This window comes from Haemaphysalis longicornis, unplaced genomic scaffold (assembly GCF_048455015.1).
Source record: "Haemaphysalis longicornis isolate Haplotype H1 unplaced genomic scaffold, Haemaphysalis longicornis Haplotype H1 scaffold_10, whole genome shotgun sequence".
Classification (NCBI taxonomy): domain Eukaryota; kingdom Metazoa; phylum Arthropoda; class Arachnida; order Ixodida; family Ixodidae; genus Haemaphysalis; species Haemaphysalis longicornis.
The window spans coordinates 45434568-45446384 of NW_027526204.1; the positions used below are offsets into that span (position 1 = coordinate 45434568).

The 11817-nt window shown below is 45.4% G+C and overlaps 1 long non-coding RNA gene across 1 annotated transcript; it reads right to left on the minus strand.

Moving 5' to 3' along the window:
- Positions 1-255: 255 nt before the first annotated feature.
- Positions 256-11539, minus strand: LOC144158437 (uncharacterized). Its single transcript, XR_013320063.1, has 3 exons — positions 11431-11539; positions 5361-5440; positions 256-419 (listed from the first exon to the last, which is right to left on the minus strand). It is a non-coding gene; the product is annotated as an uncharacterized LOC144158437 (long non-coding RNA).
- Positions 11540-11817: the final 278 nt, after the last annotated feature.

Consider the following 11817-nt stretch of genomic DNA (forward strand, 5'->3'; position numbering starts at 1 on the left):
CCACTTCGCTTTTCAAAAATCTTTATTTTAAAATTTCAACTTCGCACTCAGTTTCTCGTTTACGGTTGGAAAGCTTCGGTTCCACAAACACGAAGCAGACAAAAGAAACCATGCTAGCTCCGTGTTTTCTATAAAAACTGGTTAATTGCGCAAAATGACCATGCCGCTATGAAAACTGAACACAGGACAAGGCGAAGCAATATAGTTCTGGCAAGATTCAGTGGGTATCATAACAGCACCGAAATCGATTTATTCAAGGTAAAAAGAGCATTTATCGAAAGAGTATTCCTATAGGTGATGCCTTCTGTTTGTCCTCATATATGATGCACTTAAACTTAGTAGCTTCGCCCATGGGGTCCGCAGCAGAGCACCCAAAGGCTGCAGCGAATTCCGGCATTGTCGACACAGACTTGGTCATCCTGGAAGTGATTGAAACGAAAATAACCACAGAAACTCCTGTTTGATATGCTCAAAGGTGTTGAACATAAAATTGTTAAGCAGCACTCATTGTAATTTGCGCCAAGAGACATGTGAGATGCCAATTGTTTATTCGACCAGATTTAGGGGAAATCCCCAAGGTGGAGTAAGTTCCTTTGTAGCCATACGGCTGCATTCAGGTGGATGTCAAACTTTCCTTTGCCGAAACTTCCTCCACCTTGGTGATTTCCCCTAAATCTGGTCGAATAACACCTGTCCTTCGCTTAGAGTTGTTGATCAATTGGCTCTCGCGCTACAAACGACTAGCCTCCTGGTTAGCTCAGCTGGTAGAGCGACTGCTCCGGTTACGCGGTGGTCACGGGTTCGAATCCTGGACGAGGACGAATTTTTCTTCAAATGCGAAGTTTCTGAGGAAGCTGTATAGCTTTCCTTTGTAGCCGTACGGCTGCATTCAGGTGGATGTCAAACTTTCCTTTTCCAAATGGTTATCATCGCTGACTCACGCGGTTAATTTATTGGGAACTTTAACAGTGTGCAAGATACATTGGCAGCTCAGTTCAAGCGTTCATAAAAAATGAGAACTGGTATACAAAAATTAAGGGGCTACCGGCACAGAATAATGGAAGGAAATAGTTACAGCGATAAAATTTGTAGTGTACTTTCCCAACATAGATTTAGTATCACGTGAACACCAATATTTCCGACGGCAATATTCTCACTATATTTTCACTGGATTGTAGGTGCGCTTGTGCCGAAAAAATTGAAAAAAAATGATCGTTGCGGTATTACACCGAAGTCACGACTGGTTAAGAGCAACGTTTTTAGGTAAACACCTGTTGTGAAGCCCCTTCTTAACCGTCTGTCTCCATTATGCGGGAGCAGAGTTTGCTGGTTCGTTTGTTACTCTCTAGGAAAATCACTGTTCTGAAGCCAACGCCAAGGTAGGTGTTTTAAATTATAGTGGGGACGAACATTATATGCTCCACACAAGGGAAAACCCGGAGCGGCGAGCAGTGGATGGTTTCAAACTAGCCGAAGCAGGCACGGGTCATATTAAAATTGCTTGAATATACAGTGTCGTCGATTCTCAGGACAAACATTTAGTGGATTTCCTCATAGGCACACATTTACTCAAGGTGATCGGCCAACTTAAGGGCCCCTGAAAGAGGTTTTCCCGACACATCGGTGGTTCACATTTTCAGGTAAATCAAGGTCCAACTAATCATCTCCATCGGGAATTTTAATAAAGCGATGAGTATTACCGCAGATATTGCAAATCAAAACACCGTCCTTTCGCCGGCGCCGCGAATCCCCCCCTTGTCGGCCACCTCCTCGAACCGCGCGAGCGTGACTGCCCATGATGCCTCAGTTCTCGTTGACGACTGCTAACACATCCGGTTGATTTCGTCTGCTACTACGATAGTCTGCGCCGCAGGTTTGATGCCCGGCCCTATGACTTTCTGCTGCCGTTTGTACAGCTTTTTCATCATTATTGTTATGAATCCTGCACCCCGCTCACGGCCGGAAAAGCTGACGGAAGGTGTTGTTACAATTTCACCTCGCGCCCAATGATCACACGAAAAGAGAACGACTCTGTCACCGCGCTTTCGCGGCGACATGTCTTCGTTCTAATGGGAGTGTAAAATATGTGAGTGGATGACTAAAGAATTGCCTCAAAATATCGCCTCAAAGATTCGCCTCGAAGTGAGCACGTACTTGTGTACCGAACTGACGAAGGCTTAAAATGTATATTGTTTAATTCGCCGCTCGTTAGCTCCATTGTCGAGCTTCGTCGTGTTGTCGTGACGCCATGCGCGCGCGTATACAGGCAGTTGTAGTGTTCTATTACGCTATTCCGATCAGTTCTAAACAATTATAATGGTAACAAAAAGCAGCCGAATGGTTGCACGGTACGGCACAGGGACTTTTTTACAGTGCGTCGTGCATTTCATATCCCACCCCCCCCCCCTTCCCTTACCCTCCGGGAAACTCCTACGAGGCTTTGTGTTTATCAACTGCTAGAAAAGTACGCCGAACAGATATTAGGAACGGTCTCGGAGGAGTACTGTGAGTTTTTGGGCCGTGCGCGCCTGCCTCTTTATTCGACTGTGCATATGATTGCACAAAACAATTATTCCACCCTCGCTTGTTCTCCTGATGGCCCGGTGCCCTTTTTTCGGTCTATAAAAGCTGTTTGAAAGCAGTCGCTGCCCGCAAGCAATCGCTCCTTATGTCAACCCTACGCCAACGAGAACTTGCCAGCACGTCAGTGTAGGACTACACGCGTACTGCCAACTGGCTCGTGGAGCAATGAAGGTTGAAAAACGCAATGCTGAATTTAGAATAGATAACATTACCTCAATCCAAAAATCAACTCCAAAAATGCCTCTCGTGGATTTGAATTTACTAATTTCCCAACAATGCGCCCTGTGATTCATACTAATCGGCCATACCCACAACGCTGTCGGAAACGGAAATAAAGAAGTATGTATCGTATAGCCTTTTTATTTTTTTAGTTGCCGCATTGGCATCACCTCTGATGGCTATCAAAGCGACGCTATGTTTCACTGACGGCGTCTGCGTCGACGTCAAAACCCATTGCAGGAAAGCCAACTTTCTCAGAATATGATGATGATGGTGGGTGAAGTTAAAGAAGAAAAAACGACTCCTGTGGTCGGAATCGAACCTGGGTCCCTCGCTTTATGGATCCGACGTTTATCCGATGCGCCATTTCGACACGGTCGAATCGTAAAGTAAAGCTTTCTATGTGTCACTGATGGCATCTGCAGTATGTACACCTCCAAACCCACTGCCGGAAAGACGTCTTCCACTTGTAAAGCGTACTCTTCCTCATATACACCGTTTCAGAGGTGGAGCCTGCTTTAGGTTTTCGAAGAAACAGATGAGTCCCTCACAAGAAAACTTCGCGTTCAACCATCGCCGTGGTTAGACGGAAAGGTGTGTCATTCCAGCGAATAGCGCCCTCAAGCGTCCTCAAGTTCTCACAATATATCATGTCTACCGACTGCATTCCTTAGACGGAAAAGTGATCGCCACTGTGTGGTCGGGCTGCTGACCGCTGCGCTAGTTCGCCCAGCACGAAATGTGCTTCCCGTACCTTGTTTTCACTCTTTACAATAAACGTTTCAACTTTTTTCAATTACTTAGTACCTATATTAACTTCCCTGACTCTGCTCCCGAATTTTATTGACCATAAATGTTCTTCTAGCGTAACAGACAGAGAAGCGTCGCATGTGCTCGTGTGTGGAGCTACTTTCACTTTATATACTTCACTAAGCTTGATGCAGTCGACAAACTAGAAAAGTAAGGGCATACTCTTCCCGGCACAAATCGTGTCGAGGTTCAGTTTAAAGTGAGCGGACTGATTGCGAAGAACCGCCGAGCGACGGCCCACTGACTCTATCAGAGGGGCGGCGAGTCACGCAGTAGCGCAGTCAAGCTAAGCCATCTCCCGTGAGCGTCATGCGGAACGTCATATGAAATCGGCAAGGATGATGCATAGAGGAAGACAGCACTTTTCAATTGATTTTCATAGTAAATAAAGTGGCGTAAACGCACGAAGAGTGGTTGAATTAGGGACTAGGGGCTACAGACTACAATTTGCGCAAGTAATACTACACTGCTTACAAATCCATTCAGTGTCCCTTTAGGACAACCGCGGGAGGGAGAACATTTGAATCCAGTGATGCATGGCGACGCCCTAGCGACCTCAATAAAACTCTGAACTTGTGCCTCAATATAAATAGCATATAAAAAGTGAGCATTTGTTTTCCTGTGGGCTTTTCATGTGGAAGCACCTCGGATTTCCCTCGAAACACTGCTACATGGCTTTTCAATCAAGCTGCAGTGAAATCTACCTTAATACAGATTCAACGATTTAGCACCGATTTCCGGATGGTGTGTTAGGACATGATATATACCCACTGAAGAGGATTGGCTAATCGCGATAACAGCGCCTGCCAGAGGCTCACTGTCAGTTCAAACATATATAGTTAACTGTGATATCGAAATCTATGCCCACTATTTTTTTTTTCAAAGCATTGAGCAGTGATGATGATAGAGGATTTAAGAGCCTGGTAGCCTATTCACCGATTCCTATTGCGATGATGCTTTTGAGCGCAAATTATCGACGCGGAAATAATTTCCCCTGGGTATTATTATCCAATGGAGACATTCCTTCCAGAAAAATATCGTACTAATGCCACAAGAAGCATAACCTTCCAATAATATACTGTGAGACTGAAAGAGTGCGTCCAAATTAGTTGGGAAAAAAGTGGAAGCTTTTGTATTCGAAAATACTGAATTCTGTTATTCTTGTTCTTCGCTAGCGCAGGCTGCTTGTAATCGCAGCCCTTTCCTTAAAAAGGGAAATTCGTAAGTCTGACGGCGATATTTTTCCCATTTTAAAATTTTGAGTAATATACCCATGTTGTGTACTTGTAATGTATCATAATGAACGCATTAGGGGAAAAAGTACGGCTTTGTGAGCGGACGAACAACTGTGGGAGTAACGCCAATCTTACGAGGGGACGCATGCGACAGGCAAGTACCTTCACCACTATACGACACACAAACCACGGGTTTCGAAGGACTGTTTCGTCTGCTAACATCATTTGAGCGCAAAAATGTTAGTTCTTCTTATGCGGAACATCACCGCTGCATCATGTGGGGTGTCACTTTAGTATCACGAATTGACCCCACGACGGTTTCGCAGCTTCTCAGTAATTTGTTCGAATAGCCTAAGGACTTGTATAAAAAAATTAAAGCGAAGAAAAGATACGAGTGACATAGCCGACAACGTTATATCCGTACTGAGACCCTAATGAAATAGAGCGGCAAAAATGTTTCTGCACAATTGCGACGCAGGTAATTATACAGGGTTCTAAATTTCCCATGCTCACCTAGTTCTGAGTGGAATGCCAGACTGGAGCAGGGTGTATTTCGTCACAGACGGCGCGGGTGCGGCAGTCGAACACTGCGACTGCGGAGGAAAGTCATCAGTACCGATTTCATTGTCATGACACTAAGCTATTCGTCGTTTGTGGGGCGGAAACGCGCACTTGTAGCCCCATTGGCCGAGACCCGTTGCATACCTAGTGCCTCGCAAATTAAACTCAAAGAGAAATTCCAGGACACCTAGGCACTTGTTACCTCTGTAAAGGCAGAAGCACGAGTGTCCGCCAGAACGGCTGAGACGTCTTGTTTCACTGGCGTTGTCGAAGGGTTTTGAAATCTTACCACTGGGGAGGCCTTGCTTTGCGATTACGTTGCAGCTTTCTAAAGGCACCGAGCTGTCTCCTACGCACTGGGCCACCGGTCGCTTATGTTGCCGTGTACTGACAGAGTTGACCGTGATGGCGAATTTCGCATCTTGTTTTCCCTGTCTGTTCATCAACGGTATCCTGGACGGGACGACCACATCTCGCTGCTGCCGAGTTTATCTCTCGCTGTAGAACGTCTCGAGATATTGACCGCCTCTTGGGAAGGAACCCCTCTGAAAGCGCTCTTTTTCTGTTACAGAAACAGGACGCCGTTTTTTTACCATCAATGGGCCATTCTGTGATCTGGCCTTAAGTGGAGAGGGCTTCGCTAGGCAACGCTTGCCAAGAGCCCTGCGAAAGGCGCTGAGGGCGGTGACGCCGGTGCCATGTGATCCGGTCTTCATGCGCCGAGCTTCGCCCTGCAGGCGCTCCTCTGGTTCCGCGTCGCAACTGTCATAATCCTGTCATTATTACCCTCTTGGCGCTGCTAACGCTCCTCGACGTCAGATGATGCACGTAGCGTAGTTCACCTTTTGCCTCGCGGCGCAGCAGTCACCAAGTGCGCACTGTAATGTTCTTATCTGTAGTGCTGTGGTGTTAAATTAAACCCTACTGCTTTCGCATTCAGAACTCAAACCAAGTGCTCAGGTGTCCGTGGAATGTTTTTTTTTTAATTTCGGCGCGTGTCTTACTTCCTGTTTTTCATGGTTATCAAAAGTAGTTATGCGTAGCATTCTTCTTTCAATAACAAGTAAGGATTTAGAAATTTCTAATGTACTTATTAAGGCCCAAATTTAACGCTCCGTTTGCCGTAACCAGAAGGGCCCGTTCTCTGAACACCACTCTCAAATCAAGTGCTTCAACCTTTCAATGTGGACTCAACAAAGAGGCCCGCGCGTCCGTCTTTATTGTTCCTAGCGTCACACCTTTGCCCGATAAGCAAAAGACACTATGGCCTTTATATTCTCATTAGATATATGTAATATTTGCGTGAAAATGTTCCCCAGCAATGTATTTTAATAAGTAATAAAGCCGATATAAAAGGTACTCCCTACTCCGTTCAGCGGCGATACATTAGAGTTATGGAAGTACTATTTCAAGCCCCCAGAGCTTTAAAAGCCAAAATATTTTTTCTACAATGAGTATGGCTCTTGGCAGTAAGCATAGTTTCAAGGGGCTGGGTGCGTTTAATAGAAGCGTTTATTAAGGCCCTGGGGCCCAACGAACGTTACTAGAATAAGCTCAGTTTCGGAGCTCCGCATCCCCGCCAGCGGTGGAGGGTGGGCCAAACAGCGGTCGCGAGAACTAGTGGCGCTGCAGTCAAGTCTTGCGCTACTCCCGGCGCGTCGTCTGCTTCGGCGGCGGGCGGCCGCTGCAGCCGACCGCGGCGGGCCGCCGCGCAGACGTACCGCGGCAGCTCTCTAGTACTGCTATTGCTAAACTTAAACATCTATCATATTTCAAGTCGACTAGCTTAAACGCCTTCGTCCTTCTAGTAGACGTTACCGCATCACATTTGTGCACTGTTTAAGTGGAAATGCGTTGGGTCGCCTGTATGCACTGACCTGCAAGCGCAGCTCATTGGCTAGCTAAGAATCGACGGTCGGCCTATATTTTAACTGTCTACATTGCGTTTAACTTGATTGATTGTGGGCTGTAAAGCTCCGACGCAACGCAGGCGATGAGGCGCGCCGTAGTGGAGGGCTCCGGATTAATGTTGACCACCTGGGGATCTTTAACGTGCGCCGAAATCTCGTACACACGGACGTTTTTGCTTATCGCCTCCATCAGAAAAGCGGCCGCCGCGGCCTGCGTTTACCTTCATGTACGGTAGTTTCTAATTCAATTACACTTTTCAGCGTAGTTTTTATAACTACTGCGCCGTCTTACTTCGACCAAAAACGACCCAATGAGTTTGTGAAAGCAGTGCCTTTATAAGTGCTTTTATCTCCACGCGGCAATAGGACAGTTTTTCTCAATCTTGTCGGTGCAAGGTCCCGTTAACCAGCATCCGATGTAGAGTTTCTATGCTTAACTTTTATATCCGCTGGGCTGGTCCAACCTCATCTCGCCTTTGTGCACTCTGTGGTGCATACGAACATTAGATCACCAAAGATGAAAGTTCGCTTTACAGTTCTGACGCTCAGTTCATCTGTGACAAACGCACTCAAATTTTGTGAGTTCACATTAAAGCTTGAATCCGCAATTTAAAGATGCTCATGGTACGCCTGAATTCACAAGGATCTTTGACCGCCATTTTGATGTCTCGAACTCAAGAAATCCGTTCAGCTGGTCATACAAGACACCTCTTCGAAAGGCGAATCAGTCTTCAATGAGGACTTTTTTTTTTGAAAAAGGCTGAATAGTACATAACATCACACAAGGATGCACAAGAAAAACCAGTGTTTGAGGGCCTCAAGAACACTGTATTGCAGGACTCCTTATATGTATGCACGGTGTCAGGACCTTTTGATGTGTTTGTGGCGACGGGAAGCTGCCAAAATCGCTCACGCTGAAGACGACTCAATGCCACATCGAAAATTTTTCGTTTGCGTAAAAAGAAAAGGGTGGCTAAACCAACAGATTACTGCCTCCCGAAGCAGCTATTTACAGAATTACATATGTGCCGTACGCGATTGCATATGAGCGAATACGCATTCAGCCGTTCACGGTGTAAGGCATATTGTCTCGAAACGTTCCAGAAGAGAGGAACACGGAGGAAGCAACAAGCGGTACACAAATTTTATTCACCCCAGGGTTTACACAATTTCAAAAGAAAAAAGTCACACACGATAAAAGAGTAACCAAATAAAAAAAAACTGCCTGATTTATCACGGCGTAGGCTGTGAGGCGACTTATAGAAAGCGCACGCACTTTAAAAGCGCAAGAAATACGAAGGCATACTGGCTAGCCAGCTTCCTTCAATTCTGGTTCTTATCTATCGTTTGCAGATTTTACGAAATAATAGACTGTCTGCTGTGTTCATACACCGTTGTGCTTGCAAGTTTTTCCGGTTGATTTCAGTCGGAATAGGCTGAACCTGATTCTTGAATTCACGTTGGCAATCTTCTTCGACAAAACATAAATGTGATTGTCGAATGCATCGCAGTTCAACAGATGAGGCTCCAACTCAGCAAGTAATATTTGTTCAAACAATACTGTCAACAGCTTCACTATTGGCGTCACTATTTGCATATAACGACTGCATTAAACGTGTAGAACATTAACCCTTGCAATAAACCTGTAAACACTAAACCCTTTTTCCATGACGTGGCGCAATTTCAAGAAGTATTTCGGTGGTGCCACGAGACCACCGTTTGTTTTCGTAGAAACGACTTCTGGAAGCTCAGTGGACATCAGTGTAGTGCAGTATTCATTGGGGGATGTGCCTGCATATACGTTTCGTGCCCCAAATACTGCTGTATATAGCACTACTGCACAGAGAACAAGCGAAAGGCTTGTGTGGAAGTCGACCCGCTGGGTGTTATAGTGATAATCATTAGGAACCTGCAACAGCGATGATCTTCTTAACGAGGCGAAAGCTGTTCGCGTTTCAACGAGGTTTTCATCACCTGAGGGGCAGAGATCAGTCACAATATCGCGAGAGGAGTTTCCAGTATCTGATGATCCAACTTCTGTTCTAATAAAAAGGCGCTTGTAGGCAGCTGTAAATTGACAGGCAGTAGGGCTGTTGTTTTATATAGCCGCCCTTTCCTTTTTACGGAACCAAAAAATGTTTCGATGTGGTATTGAGACATGTTGAGCGTGAGTGAATTCGGCAGCTTCCCGTCGCCACAAACCCATCAAAAGGTGCTGACACCGTACATATATATAAGGAGTCCTGCAAATACAGTGTTCTTGAGGCCCTCAAACAGTGATTTTTTGTGCGTTCTTGCGGCATGTTATGCACAATTTAGCCTTTTCAAAACAATTCTTCATTGAAGCCTGATTCGCCTTTCGGAGAGGTGCCTTGTATGACCAGCTGAACGGATTTCTTGAGTTCAAGACATCAAAATGGCGGTCGAAGATCCTTGTTAATTCAGGCGTACCATGAGTACCTTGAAATAGCGGATTCAAGCTTTAATGTCAACTAACAAAATTCGAGTTCGTTTCTCACAGATAAACTGAGTGTCAGAACTGTGAAGCGAACTTTCATCTTTGGTGATCTAATGTTCGTATGCACCACAGAGTGCACAAAGGCGGGATGAGGTGGGACCAGCCCGGTGGATATAAACGTTTAGCATAGGAACTCTACATGGGAAGCTGGTTAACGGGACCTTGCACCGACGAGATTCAGAAAAACGGTCCTATTGCCGCGTGGAGATAAAAGCAATTATAAAGGTACTGCTTTCACAAACTCATTGGGTCGTTTTTGGTCGAGGTAAGACGGAGCAGTAGTTATAAAGACTACGCTGAGAAGGGTAAATGGCTTAGAAGCTACCGTTCATGAAGTTAAACGCAATGTAGACAGTTAAAATATAGGCTGACCGTCCCAATGAGCTGCGCGTGCAGGTAAGTGCATACAGGCGACCTAACGCATTTCCGCTTAAGCAGTGCACAAATGTGATGCGGTCACATCGACTAGAATTACGAACGCGTTTAAGCTGGTTGACTGGAAAGATTATAGATGTTTAAGTTTAGCAACAGCAGTATTAGAAAGCTGCCGCGGTACGTCTGCGGGGCGGCCCGTTGCGGTCGGCTGGAGCGGGCTCCCGCCGCCGCAGCAGACGACGCGCCGGGAGTAGCGCAAGACTTGACTGCAGCGCCGCTAGTTCTCGCGACCGCTACGCGGCCCGCCTCTCCGGCGGAGCTTTCAAACTGAGTTTATTCTAGTAACGTTGCTGGGGCCCTCGTACTTCGATATAAGACCAGCTTGTGTTGGTCATTGAAATGGACTTGTCGTCAATACACTCTTGTAACGCAGGGAAACCGATACAAAGTGTATTGCTGTGCAGTTCTTAATAATGATACACGGGGTCTTCAGAAAGTTGTAAATAAAATACCCTAGGGCATTCCTATTTTGATGATAAATAAAATAGTGCAAGTAGACAATGTCTTCCCGGAGTGCACAAGTGTATGGCAGAGAAGCCCTCCATCAATGGTCTATGTGCATAAAAAAGCTCCTGGTGTGTTTATCAAAAGAGTCTCCCAGAAAAAAAGGTTTTGGCCATATTTTTCTGAAAAAGCGCTTCATTACAAAACCTGTAAAATGCAGGCAAATGTAGGCTTATTTTGAATTTATTTCCTTCTAATGACGCCGACAAACTATTACCTTGCCCACAATGGCTATATGAATTTGCTTCTCCACCTCTCGTTACCTACCATGAAAGCTGAGTTTTCTGTAGTATGCTTATTTAAATTGTTTTTTCTAATTATTGTGTCCAGATAAACCACCACCATAAAAAAAACGCCACAAATTATGACAGAAAATATTTTGGTCTTTTTTACTTTCCGTCGTTAGGTGTGTGAGGTGCACGTTCCCCGAAATAAACATCGCCTGGAAGTTAATGCTCGTCCTGTTGTTTTCTTACTTAATTTCGCGCTGAACCTACGTAATACCTCCTTTATTGGCCAAGGTATGTCGGTTTCCACTTTCACATTTTCTAACACACGGTGCTCATTGATTGCAAATGTGACCACGGTCATAAAAGTTTGTCCATCATTCCAAGACAACTGTTTTCGAACAAAGCTTTTTAAATTTTGTGCTCACCTCGTAAAAGAACATAAAGAAAAGCTGTATGTCCCGGTATTTGCCGAAGCCTCTCTCGCAGAACCCAGGGTCAATCTTGTCAACCTTCGCCCTGACTACTTGGTACATCTGCGGAAGTAGAATGAACGAAAAATTGTTTTAGAGGCAACACAGATATTTTACAAACGTTCTTGTGCAATTTCATTTCCAGCGCTTCTTCTTTACTTTATCTCATTTGTACTCAGCCACATGCTTTACACACACCTGCGGTGCTTTGATAAGAAGTGCCGCTTCAGTCAGAGAGCCCGTGTGCTGTCTCAGTTTCGGACAGAAAGAGCTGTCGCACAAACAGGCTCGCCAAATATTCACAAATCTGATTTGTCGAGCAGGCGGACGGTAGTTTTTTGC